Raw genomic sequence first — 14,540 nt, 5'->3', positions numbered from 1 at the left:
TTTTCTTAAATAATTATTCAATAATTTGTCAATTATTCAATATTTATGAATCTCGTAATATATTTCTCATTCTTTGTATATATATTCTTAATGCTAATGCGGTAGAATAAATGACAAATATCACTTTACTTTATTTCGACAATGATTTTCCAATTTATAGAGAGTTAATTTGCTGCTTGCACGTTCTAGCTTTTCCTCTAATTACTGCAAACAAATCCGAATTACCTTAAATAACTGCAAATACTAATTCAAAGTTGGAGCGCGCACGTTAAGATGCTTGAAAAGTTTAATTGCATTTGTCACAGTAAGAAAATACGAAATAGGTTTGCGTAAAGACGAACAAGGCAGAAGTCTATCATTACTCTCTAGAATGTTACACAGTAACAGTCTATTGTACTTACACTCCTTGCATATACTATTCCCTATATTGTAAATACGTTAATTCATCACAAGCTGGCCCTAATTTTATGCAAATTGTTTCCAACATCGTAACTTTCCTCGTGACTTACCAATGATTTTGTTTAATAAAAATATAATAACTCGCGCGTTTCGTTTATTCTTCAAACAGTCGCGATTCGCATTATCGAATCGATTCGTAAATCGGCGTCAGTCGATTGAAAGACTCGGGCATGATATCCCGGCTTGACTAATGCCGCGCATTTCTCAATCGAAAACGAAATTGTAACGAAAGGGTGCACAATCATACGGTTACCGGAATGAGAAATCGAGGGTCACAATTTATTACATCATTCACTTGACCGATGCTCCAAGTACTCGTGATATACTTGCCATCAATTTGGATTATTTTTCCAATAACGTGACACAAAAGATATTTTTACACTTCACATTCATATATATATTAATATATAAGATTAATTATTTAGTTAAAATATTTTTTTTTATGTATGCCAAACTAATTCTTCTAAAAAAAAAATCAATGATAATCATAATTATGGAATCAGTTAAATTACTTGATTTTTTTAAATATTAATAAAATATCGTGAACTTTATTTGATATTTTAGATAAATTGCGTATCAACAAAGTGATATATTCAGTTTCGAATTTAACTGCCAAGATCATAGAAATCCTATTCATCCATTAAGTCGCACTTGAAGAGAAATCGATTTGAAAATTATCAAAAAATTTATGACCGATGGAACATATGGTAAATCTAGGTCATTCCGTATATCGTTTAATCGTATAGGAGAAACGCCTCGACGACTTTCAGTCCCAGCTCTTTAAATGCTATTAAATCCGCTAAAGGCAATCTTAATAGCAGCAGATATTAAACGTGCAGGATTGATGATTTAAATGATCTTTGCTAATGAAAGCGCGTTACAGCTTTGCATTCTCAATTTTGCATTCCGTAATATACGAGTAATTGCGGGATATAACGAGAGCTTTATTTTCCTCTGCAAGAATTAATAGTACGCGTGCGATTTGTGTCGGAAGATCTTTTAGAGGGATCTTCCTTGCAATCAAGTGTAATTAATACAAATGTTCAGGTGATATTTACGATCCGATGGGAGTGGAAAAAGGTCGGCAGACAGACGCCGATACAGTAGTATTAGCAGTATTTAGAGCGCCAGTCACACACAAACACACGCGCATTCCTTTCTAGTTTTTACACACGATGCAACGCATCGTTTATTGTGTGGCTTGTTCAAATGCCGCGAGGGAGAAAGTTAGCTTACAATAGGATCGGACATCGAGTTCCCTAAATACGAGCACGCGAGCATCGTACTGCGGTCTAATTGACACGCACAAAACCCATCTAATAAACGCTCGGAATGTCAGGATTAATAATATGAATGACATATCCACGTATTTGCTGCCCTTAAGCATTATCCTAATTAAATTGTCAAATTATAAAGTTTAACGAAAAAATGGCGTTTTTATAAATTTACGAAAGAACATAATCATTCTCCTTTTGAGATTGACACATGCTCTATTACGTCAAAGTTTTAAGAAACTTAAGATTAAAATTATAAAAAAGATCAGCTTGAAAAGTCAAAGAAATTTTTGTACTCGTGGAATATTAACCTGATGTTAAAGTAAAAAATATAAAAAAGATTAGCTTGAAAGAATTTTTTTCTAGCTATTGAATACTAATGATGTTAAAATGAAGTGGCGAAATTATTTACTTCAATTACTTTTTTAAAATTATTAAATATATAAATATTAAAATTAACATTAGGTGTAATATAAACTATTTAATCTTATTTTTGAATTTCTTTTGAAGATTAAAAAAAAAATTCTAGAAATATACTTAGTATTGCCAGGAATAAAATTGTTAGGAATTCTTTTCCTTGGATTTCTTTTTTCTCAAATTTATTTCACAGATTCTTTCCTGTGAAACTGAAAAATAGGCCAATTTGCCCGCCGCTAAAAAAAAGAAAAATTTAGACAGCGTATCAGAAAGAGCTTTTTACCGGTTGCTGCATACATGCAAATGCGTTTACAACGTTGTCAAAGCCGAAGTACTTCGTCGCGACTGCCTGTTTATTCGAGTTTTGATTACGCATCTGGGAAACGTGAGAAAAATTCCATTGCAATGAAACTCGGGAATCTTCACTCCATCCTGTATTTATGCATTGCGGGCATTAAAGACGATGGATCGCGCCTTTTTTCTATTTTTTTTTCAAGAATCTCGAGAATATTCTCTCATCTTGTTATTATTCGATACGCGGCAGATGCATTAAAAATTTCTAACGACATTACGGGTCGGGGTCAAACGCGAGCTTGGCCGATGTTCGCGTGGGTACACACACGTGACATCGATCTGAAGACTTCCTGGCCTGGGCGTGGTCCTATGAAACGGGAATAAAGGACTGCGGATCGTTTGTCTGACGGCGTTTAACGCGGACGTCACAGAACGAGAGCTATCATTTTTAAGCGCTACGGTAAATCAGTCTTTACGAGTGAGCTTTATAACTGACGTTCGCAAGCATGGCAAGTGTGATTAGTATTTGATCTCAACATCTAATATTTATAAATTGCTGCGTGCGCTACAAGTTGTTTAAGTTATAAAGATTACTTACAATTACCATAATTAATATCTGTTAAATGTATAAATGAATATATAAATTAATATTATGCTAAAAAGTAGATAACCAAAAATATTAAAACATAAGAAGATATAATATATTAAAATTTATTATTCTGTATTATTAATTTGTAAATATATTGAGCAACTTCTATCTTAATTAATATTATATTCAAATTATATACATACTCAGCATTTATAATATTGTAAGATTTTAAAATTAGAACAATCAATAAAATATAATTTAATATAATCCACAAATTAATTGAATTATACACGTAACTGTAAATATATATTTATTACGATATTTTACAAATTAACAGAGCTTTTTTAATTTTACAAATTAATAAATTTTAATTATTAGTTTTAAAATTTTGTTCAATATTCCGTTGCTTACAACAAAAAATTGTGTACACCATGAGCACCACAATAGATCATAATTAAAACTAACATTTTTTTGTTGAAAAACTCGATTGTTAAAATATAATCTTTAAACTCAAATACATATATCTGTGTGTGTATATAGGATTCCAAAAAATCGTAATGCAATTGGTAAAGCAATGATTTATCGTGAAAATCAAAGCCTCGTATGAAAAAATATATATATATATATATATATATATATATATATATTTGTGCGCATGTGAAATCATCCCTTTCTTGATTGTGCTACGATTCCAGACACATTCTGTATTTTTCCGTGCAACGTGCATCAAAGCTGACGCGATAAATGTTCGTTCGCGAGGCGACTCATTCATTCGAAGCGAAAGTTCTCGCTCGAGCGTTTTTATTTTTGTTTCACTTGATTTTCGCTCGTACAATTTTTCAATTCCGGCGAAATCAGTCGACGGATATCGATCTCTAGTAAAATATCCGCTTCCGAAACGGAACAGCCCGCTATATTTACCCCGCAGATCCCGAGAGTCATTCGCTTATTTCGCTGACAAACGACCTCTCGTCGCGCGCGGAGGAAATTAAACTTTTCCTTCCGTAACCAATTTTCCGTTAGGCTTGCGCCGCGGAATATTTTCGACGCCCGATTATGGCCGCAGAGATATATTAGTAGACGTTCCCTCCCTCCCCCCCTCTCTCTTTGCCACCCTCGCCGCCGATACGTTAATTATCCCGCATAAGGTTCGCCGCGAAAGTTTGCCACATGTGTTTTACATAAAGCGTACAAAGTTAACAACACTAAAATATCGCCTACAAATATTCGCTGTCTACTCGTCGGCGGAGGGAAAGCGAATTTATCGTACCGCACGTGTATAAGTTGACACATATAATAGGCAAATTAAGTTAACAATTTACGATGCTCCTGTAGGATTCAAACGAAACTTGTAGTTCTAGGAAACTAGTTTCACCACCACCAGCTGAATACTTATTGTCGATATCAATTTGGCTTCTGCGTATAATGAGTCTCGGTGTAATAAATTATTGGCAAACTATAATGCCTACGAAAACTCACGCAAACTAGCTTTATCGATTACAATAAGCGTAATTCAGCATCTGTCTGTGAATCCGCAGTTCCCATAGGTGATAGACCTCTTACCGAGGTTTTGCGCGAGGAAAAATGGGTTTTAGTAAATTGTCGTTTATATGCACCGTTAAACAAGTCTTTTGCAGGTAATTTATCTAGACAGCCAATGCGAGCGGAAGCAATTTTCACGATGAAGTGTAACTTCAGCTTATGGAACATCTCGTTTATGATAAATTCTCTCACAGATAAGAAACGATGTGTTTCTAAACTATATATGGATCGCGCTAAAAAGTTATAATTCCTAACTAAATTTTAAATTTTAAATATAGCAGTATTAAATCGCGCGAATCGTACGGAGCATTTAGTGATAAAAAAATGCTTTTTTATTCTTACATAACGTGGCGAAATTAGTATCTTATCATACAATTAATGAGCCATATATAATAAAATAATGTGAACAATAAACGACTCTCTTGTATTAAAGCATCCCGGTTAAAACGGTTCTACTATCGTTTAATCAATTTTCATGTAGCATCGCCGAAGCTCGATCCGTACTTAATTAAGCCATCTAAGCGACGCCGCGTAACACCAGGCGCATTTCAATGAGCATTTATATAAGTAGCTTAGAAGCGTCAAATTCGATCCGTTATGTAACCTGATAGATTAGATATTGATTTTACATGTAATATATCAACGCGTATAATATCATGTCATCGATCTCAAGTATAACGATAGATTGTTTAACTACTTTTAGAATTAATCTTCCCTTAAGTAAAATATCGGGGCGAAGAAATCGATAAAGCCAACAGCTTTAATTCGGAAGGTACACTAATTATTTTAATTGTCAAAATAATTATCTGTAAAATCAGTTGTATAATTATTTGATGAATTAATTATATAATTATTTTGAATCATAAACAATTGTATTTATAAACATTAATAAATTGTAAACTACATACTTTGCAATGTAAAATATGTATATTACAAAAAATTGCAATATGACTTTGTCATCGCGACAAATAATAATTTCTTCGAGATGGTCTTTAAAAGAATAGGATATTTAACTTCATGAAAAAGTTCGCCTTCAAAATTTTGATCGAAGATTAAAAAAATATTTACTGTGTAAAAGATCAGGATATTTTATCCCAAATATCGGCTACGCCGATCGTCCATCTTCATTAATAAAGACGGTTTAAAGCGAAATTCTGAAAATAATGAAAAATTGCTTACCGTTTTTCACAGTGAAGGCTGCGTGTTGTATCTCAATACAGTCCTATCTTGGATTTTAAAGCTCCTCGAGAAATTTCTTTATACGGTAACAAAAACCTTGACCTTCCGACTTTAGCGCGTCTCTTTCCTTTCCGTCTACATCCTATGTCTCAGAAGATGCTGTGCTAATGGCGAGGCCGAGTATCTGCAAGCAGAGCGTTTAAACGTGTTCATTAAGCGCGACCGTCAGCGAGACACGTGGAAAATGTAAATTATCGCATGCACTATATATGATTTGTTAGCTTCTGACAGATTGGATTTGAAATCGATTTCTTTGTCCAAAAATTGAGTTTATTCAATTCTGAATTAATGCAATTATACTTAAGTGTTAAAATACAAAAAATTACGGGAAAATTGAGTTTGGTCCGTATAAATACAATCTCCTTTTTTTTATTTCCTAATGTCGAATAGAATCCGTAACAAAAATTTTAATTGAAATATTATTCGATCGAATTGTTAAGAGATATTTAAAACAATATAAAAATTCAGTGAACAACGAATTTTTTATCAAACTTTCTCGCCAAAAGAAAATCGGTTATAATTTTTCGAAAAATTTCTTAACAATATTTTACGCGACATTTTAAATAAACAATGCGTTTTATTTCAAAACTTAAAATCTATCGATAATATAAAATCAATAATATTAGTATTAATATATAATATTATTTAAAGTACAAAAATAATTATATATTCAATTTGAAATTCAACTATTGCATTATTTAATTTATATTACGCTCCCAAAACAAAATATTTCATCTTCGCTAAATTATTACGTATCAAACGAACTAACTGAAAATATCTTTCATCGATTGTTATCAAAGCTGTGGCAAATAGCCTCTGTTACGTGCAACAAAGCTATAAAAATTTCACTTAATAACGAAATGAACTGAAATGCAGGCAACATTACTACTCCCCGTTACACATACATATTTCCTCGAATGTATGCGCCAGATATCGGACGAATGAGTGGATGGCTTAATGGAGTTTGACCGTTGATAATGACGATGGGGGAGTTGCGATGCGAGTAATAACGTTGATAACGCGTTCGTCGCCGAAAAGCTACGCATCCATACATGCATATACTGTTACCACTTTACATATTGTGTTTATTCGTCGCACTCTTGCTCCGTTCATGCATTTGCATATAGCGAGACAGCTTACACATATCTATCCGTACTGAGCATCAGCACGAATATACGCATAATATAAATATATTACAATATACTTTATACAGATATAAGCATTGATTTTCAAAGGAAACAAGACTTTTGGCCATCCCATAATTATTTTTAGAGTCTGTTTGCTCTTCCGCCTAGTCATCACTTAAGTCCAATATCATATAAAAAGCTTCGAGCGAACAGTAAAATTTTTCTTATGGAAATGTTATCTGACAATCAGATTATTAAAAAGATATATAATATATATATATCAATATATATAAATTAGAATTTTTTTATGAAGATCCTATGTAACGGAATAAGTTTATTGCAGACGTCTTTCAATTTTTAAAGAAATTTTTTTAATAGCTTTCAAATTTCTAATAATTTTTTCATTTGATTCCCTATAATTGTTTCGTCATTTATTAATTTCGCGAGTAAGTGTAAATAAAACGGGAACAAAGCACTGTACATTTGACATACTTATTCTATCTTCTCTGTAGCGATATGAAACTTTAGGAACAAGATATTTGTTTTTCACATTGACTGTTGCGGAGAAGAAAGTGTGGTCAGTCTTGTATCTACGAGATTTGGCGAAATTATAAATCCCCCTTCTCATCCTCCAAGAATTTAAACTTTCTTAAAGTACAATTTTTCTCGTGCGCACGAACTCTTGAGAACAAACTCGCGAGGAAAAAAATCGGGCGGAGCGGAGTTCGCGCTTTATATCATCCGCGAGAGAGAGAGCGCAGTTTCTAGAGGATTTAGGCAAGATTCAGGTCTTTCACGAATGCATCGATCGCGTAAGTAGAGCAAGCACCATTCGTGCGTTAAAAACGCATTTTGTACTCCGCTCTTTTTTTTTTCCAACCTTCCCTTTTTCGAGGCGTACCGTTGCGTGTACGCTTAAGCATACCGGATACACGAACCCCCCTGGTATCAGCGGCACGTATAGTCGCTATTCTATCGACCGCCCCACATATTACACCTCCACATTCTTCCTCCTACCCTATTCTCCTCCTTCCTCATCCCCTGTGTCAAACTGCAGCCAATTGGACCCCTCGCGTAGTCAAAGACGCGCGCGCATTTCTCGCGATTTTTCTTCAGGCCGCCAGAACAAACAGTCGTGAATTTATTTAAGAGCATAAGTCAGCTCGTTAAATTAATTTTCTGAAAATTGCCGAAGTTTCTTTACTCTAAAATTATTATTTTTTTTTTTTTTTTTTTTTTCATCTATACATTAATATACTCGATTGAATCTGTCCTCTCTATGTGCCTTACTTCCGTTTAAAATGTTTATAGAATAGTCTTGTTTTTACAAGTTGCTTTATATAATTTTTGAATCTTTAATTCTATTTGAACAATTTTAAATTTAAATTAAAATATATATAAATATCGTAAAAGTCGGTGAATATCTATTCATGTACACACGGATCGATCGATCGTTGCCGACGTATATCCATCTGTACATTGTTTGTGCAAACAATACGAACATTTTCAAAAATTATTTGCAGAGCAATTATTTAGATTCATAGATTTAAATCAATTTTAACATCTTTATGAAAAAAATCTGTTTAAAAAAAAAACACACGCAGCTTTTATGATAATTAAAGTTACAACACCTTTTCACGCAAAACAGTTAATCATCTGCTCGCAGTCTCTTTGACATTTTTTTGTGAATTTTAGATTTGCAATTCAAAATATTTGTTAATAATTTTTTCCATCTCATTACTATTAATAATCCCTATTGTTATCTTTTTATAATTTGTCCAACGTTTTTCTTGATTTGTCTGTATAATACCGACACAAAAGAACGAATGAATAATGATTTTCCCCGAGAGCCACCTGGCTTTGTAATAACGTAATGAAATATGCAAGCGCAAACAGCTATCTATACATTAGAATGGCTTCTATTATCTTCAACGGCAATAATAAGGCACACATGTTACAAGCAACGAATATCATATCGCAGAAAACAATAACCGCTTGCCGCTCACTCTTTGCGATAAAATATACAGATCGAATGAGATAGTAAATTTTGTTGTCCACAAAATTGATAGCTACATTTAATTTTAATTAAGCTCATTATTTATTATCGTGCTTAGCATCCCGCTCAGAAATGTTTTATTGACTATAATCGATAAAGAATGCCAGTTCGCTATATATATTGTACGAATAATAAATCTGATAGAAGGGTTAGCCGGATGATACGTAAAAAAAAAAGGAATAATGCCATACACGTTCACGTTATACGATATACGTCCACGTTCGATCAATCGCCTTTCTGATTGAAATATTGCTTATCGAAATACGTTATTCCCATGATTTTTCTTCGCGCGCTTGTTATTGATTCGATCCTTTTGTCTCTCTGTCATTTTTTCAAAGGAATTGCAGATATATTACTACACACACAAAGTTATAGAACTTTATTTTATTCCTAAGAAAATAATTCTGTTATTTTTTTATAAATTTTTTAAAAATTAAAAGTTCTAATGTCTCGTACTTCATTTAGTATGCATGAAAATATTTATGTCATTTATAGCTCATTTGTAACGAAACAATAATATTTTATCCTTTGTCGAAGACAATACCATCGTATAATGCAATCGCAGTGTAATTTAAACAGAACGGATCAAAGTTGATTAAGATTCTTTCTAGCAAACACATAATTTTCCGATTAGTAATAAATAACACGCTGCTCATTTGTTAAAATTCTCAAAGATTCATTCTGATTTATTTACTTCATTCCAAAATGTGTTTTTTCTTCGCTGTCCGTCCAATCCCAAATAAAAAAATATTTTTTTATTTTTATCGTTGTATTTTTTTTGAAAAACATGGAAGAGTGTTTTTTTCCTATAAAAAAACATTTTTCATATATATACTCCAAGAATCTAGAGATGAATCTCTCTAATAAAGATATTAGATAAAGACGAATCACGACAAATATTTAACTTTCCCCGAAATTTATAATCGCATAATATGTTCTTGTTAAATTTTTAAGATAAACTAATCTTCTTTAAAAAAAAAACTTGTAAATGGCAAAAGTTATCTTTTCGGCTACAAGAACTATCCATCGTCGAAAATCAACTTAACGACAATGGAATGACGTTGTAATAGTTGAATGAAACCAACTTTGTACAAACAACACGACTATTTTCTCAGTGAATATTTTTCTCGCCTTTACTTCCACGTCAATGCATCGAACATTTTCTCATAAGTGGAGGAAAAAAGCACTCTGATGAGATTCAACCGCGATTTTATAAGAGCTTTCATTTCTGGCAAGCGTGAAGAGAGTGACTCTAGCAACGCGATATATTTTATGCAAAGTAACAAATGCTTGAAACAAGCCGCAACAATGTTTTTAAAACGTCGTCGACAATCACAAGAAATCGTTTCTTCATTAAAAAAGTGACTTCTGAGTGAAGAAAATGGGAAGGAAATGAGAGATGTAATGATAAATTTTACTCTAAACTCTTATTTTGAATTTCACTAAATTTTATTTTCAAATATAATAATTAAATTTTTGCAATATTATAAAGTCTCAACACACAAATGCACATAAAATTTAAAATGTATCCTATTTCTCAATAATATTGCAAACATAATAATTGTACTAATTGAATCCTACAAGTATATAATGTCCGAATATAGTATGTTCGTTCGTGCAAAAAAAAAAAAATGGGAAAATATCGAGCTGTCGCAAAAATAACATTCTAATTACTCACGAAAAGTTCGCCCTAATAACAATACGAGTGCTACCGCCCAAGTCTAATAAAGCTCGAAAGTTTCTGAACGTTCTTCAGGTTCGCCTGAACTTTCGTTCGTAACGCGGTTTCATAAAATCTGACGCAGAAAAATAGAACGATGTACAACGCCCAACGCAAACGAGATAAACTTCTTCTAGCGCGAAACGAGCTTAAGCAAGCTGCTGTAAATTTTATCCCCGCCTCTCCGTACAAAATAACGAATTTTCGCGCACACGCATATGTCACCGGTGCCCCCAAAATTACCATTCTTTAATTAAAATTCACAGAAATTTTATTTTGGCGCGTTGGACTTATGTTTTAAAATATTTCGATACCCGTAACATCGATGTAATTGTTTCTTTTTTTTTTTTACCAATTTTCTTTATTTATACCTTTAGTATTATTTATTATTTATTGTAATCATTTTTATAAAAAAATATTCTATATATAATATATATATATTCTTAATTTGTTTTCAGAGTAAAATTCAAATTGAATAGAAATGTCAGATGTTAAGTTATAGTTATTTTTTACATTAATAGAAAAAAGTAAAAGATTTCGAAAAATCAAACTTAATTAAACAAAGCAAACCTGATTCTTCAGTTAATATGGGGATAATAATCTTTGTGATATTTTACATTTTAATATATATTTACATTTAACTCCAATTTTAAATCAAAATTTTAGGAAAAAGGAATTTCACGCAAATTAACCGAAGAATCAAATTTCCTTTGTTGAATTAAGTTTGATTTTGTGATTATATATATGCAGAATATTTCGTATATTAATCGCAAAAATGTAATTTGATTAAAAATATTATGGTTTAATAGTGACTGTAATTTTGCCTAATAGATTGAGAAAGGAAAGACGAATAGACTGTCAAATATAGCACACATTAAAATGTGTTACAGCCTACGTTCTATCGTGCCTGAACTTTTACCCCCAACGCTGTTAAATGTTACAATAATATATTTTAAGTGTGTTCCGAGTATCTCTCTTTTTTTTATATCGTTGCAGAAATAAAATACATAGCCCGCATATGCGCGTGGAAAGTGAATTATTCCCACGCAAGCTTACCGCTTTTCCATATATATATATCACAGGTGCAACAACAGAAACTGTAAATCATTAAATTGTGATGCATTTTAAAATAACATTTCATTGTTCAATGTTTTACATTTGCAATCGTAATTACATATAACAAAGAGAAATAAATATTTTGAAAATTATAAGAAAATACAGACGCGCGTAGCTGCACTAAATAGAGAAATAAATTTCTATATAAATTTATCGAACAGATTGATAACAAAATTGCATCTATATGAGAAACTTATTAATTTTTTAATACTTATATTTAAAACAAGATTGTTAAACAAATATAATCTAAAAATTCTCTAATCTTTTCTAGTTATGTTAATTAGCAAAATTTGTTAATTTTTTTCGCTCTGATTTAAGACTAACTAAAATTAGCTATTATCATATTGTTTTTCAAAAACAGTGGAAGATAAATAATTATTAAGTAGATTGCTGTAAAAAAATAATTCTATAAGCATGTCTTAATAATTTAATAATAATAATAATTATCACGAAATAATTGAAACGCATTATAGACTTTTTTCAGATATTTTCTCATTTTTCTCGAATTTTACAATTTCCCCAATTATTTCATAAGAGATCGTTATTTTGATAATTGTGTCTCAGCTATGAGATTTATACGCGACTAAACATCCTCGATAAAAAAATTTCGCGAAACTAGTGGTAGACATTATTCATTACGCTACGCTATAAGCGTAATAGAACATTGCTACCTAGTCGAATCAATGTACAATCTCCGTGATTCATTCGACCAAATTGATCTAAGAAACTGTTCTCGATAACGAAATCGGCAGTCGAACTTTACCTCAGCCTGCGACTCGAGCGCATCCATTGTCGATCATTAAACGCAGCTAATAAAGTATTCCTTGCCATGCGCTGAGTTTCCAAAGAGCCAACTCCTCACGAATAATAGCGTTGCTGTGCACGATCTCTTCACTGCTACGAAGTGTATAACTTTCTATAGTAATACGTACTACGCCATTTGAGAGAACAACGTGCGAGAGTTAAATATGCAATTGTAAATAAACAATAACAAAAAAGAAATAAATTATTATAAATAATTTTAAGCTTCAATATAAATTTGATTTGGAAAATAATTAGTTACGATTTCACATTAAAATTGTAAAAAAAAAAAGTCATCAATTAATCTTAAGGTAATTTAACATGTTATCTACATTTAACAAAATTTTTATTATGTTCGTTAAAAATTGATATATTCTACTGGAATTTTCAAAAGAATTGTGAAGAGATTAAGCACTGCAATTAATCCAATATTTAATCACAAAAGTTTTATTAATTACAATTTTTCTAAAAAATTCTTTTCAAAAATTAAAAGCTCTGTCAATATATTTAATTTTTAAAAGAAAAAAATTTTTTCAATACGTTATATGCCATAATGTGATTTCCATATGATATGATATAGTAGCCGATATAATACAATGTTATATTAAAATAAATTAAAATAGCTTTTCTCTACAATTTTAACTTCAAATTTCTCAAAACTGCGATGAAATTTTATAAGACGGGATATCCAAATCATATTTAGCATTAATAAAAATTGCGAATAACGATTACTATTCCTTGAGTTTAAGAGAAAATTATCTTTTGTTAAATTGTAGCTAATAATTGCAAATTATAGCTTTATACAGACTTCTCGTGAAATGCGAGAGAAGTATTTTATCGGCAGCGGGAGAGAATCAAGCTTGAAAAGTTACAAACTAAATATATATCACCTTTCCACTCTCTCTTATAGAGAGCTTTTCCACTTATATTTCCGAAGCGTATTATCGTTCCGAACTTATCGAATAATTTACATCGATCTTTCGCTCGATCGGCTCGATGTAGACCAGGATGAGCATTGCGAGATGAAGCCGTCGAATGTGACTGCTCGAGAACTCTATCGCCCATCGTCGAATCGAAGTTTAAAGGTGAAAGACGCGGGCGCATTCTGCCAGCGACAGCTTGCAGCTGCAGCTTGTGAAACCGCGCCGCTTTATGGATTAACGAGGGTCCGCACTTTCGCCAAGTTTCACGTAACACAGTGGCAAAGTGCCGGCGAATTCGCGATGCCGGAAGTTTCTAGTGCGAATGTGGGCACTCGCAAGACGAATTTCTAATTAATTGCTACCGTAACGAATAACGAATGCGCTATATATACTCGGCTTGAGACTTATTTATCGATCGAATAATATAATCTCTTTTTGTTTTCGGAACGCAAAGTTTGTTTCTCTGTCTATGAAATTCGCGAATGGAATTCGGGAAATGAGTATATCCATTAAACTGAAGTACACATCGCGACCTTTAGTTATATCATCCATCATTTCGATGAACTCGTTACAGTGTGAAACTACAACTACAAATAAAGATGATATTCGTGTGGAATAATCAACAGATGAAACAATTCTGAAATTAAAACTTGTATTGAGGCGACTTTGTGAAACGTTTTGATTTCTATCCAGAGATAAAAGAAGGAGGAACAATTGCATGCAATTTCTTCATCTCTTTAGATCTACCTTTATTTAGATCGTTTTTAATGTAAGTCACAATATTCTTATTTTATTTATATAATGTCAAATATATATCAAAAAATTCGAAATCGATCAAATCGTGCATTAATCGACTGCAATTAAGGCAGTCGTGAATGCACTTTTATTTCGATAACAGCGTATGCGAATCTGTATTGCTTTGCACGATACAAATTTAGGCTTGAAGCCAGCTAGCTTATTTTAACGGGAAATAGGGACCATTT

At 32.1% G+C, this 14,540-nt stretch overlaps 2 protein-coding genes across 3 annotated transcripts in view; one reads left to right on the top strand and one right to left on the bottom strand.

The window, feature by feature from the left end:
* Positions 1 to 5,772, bottom strand: part of LOC126854931 (uncharacterized) — a 129,702-nt gene extending 123,930 nt beyond the window's left edge. Inside the window, exon 1 of the mRNA XM_050602116.1 lies at positions 5,755 to 5,772. The gene's annotated coding sequence lies outside the window, so the exon portion shown is untranslated. The remainder of the gene's footprint in view (positions 1 to 5,754) is intronic.
* LOC126854930 (1-phosphatidylinositol 4,5-bisphosphate phosphodiesterase epsilon-1-like) overlaps positions 1 to 14,540 on the top strand; it is a 116,543-nt gene that overhangs the window by 66,846 nt on the left and 35,157 nt on the right. The window lies entirely within an intron of this gene.

This window comes from Cataglyphis hispanica, chromosome 15, assembly GCF_021464435.1.
Source record: "Cataglyphis hispanica isolate Lineage 1 chromosome 15, ULB_Chis1_1.0, whole genome shotgun sequence".
Taxonomy (NCBI): Eukaryota; Metazoa; Arthropoda; class Insecta; order Hymenoptera; family Formicidae; genus Cataglyphis; species Cataglyphis hispanica.
Note: the sequence above shows the minus strand (reverse complement) of the source record. Positions and strands in the feature narration are given on the sequence as shown.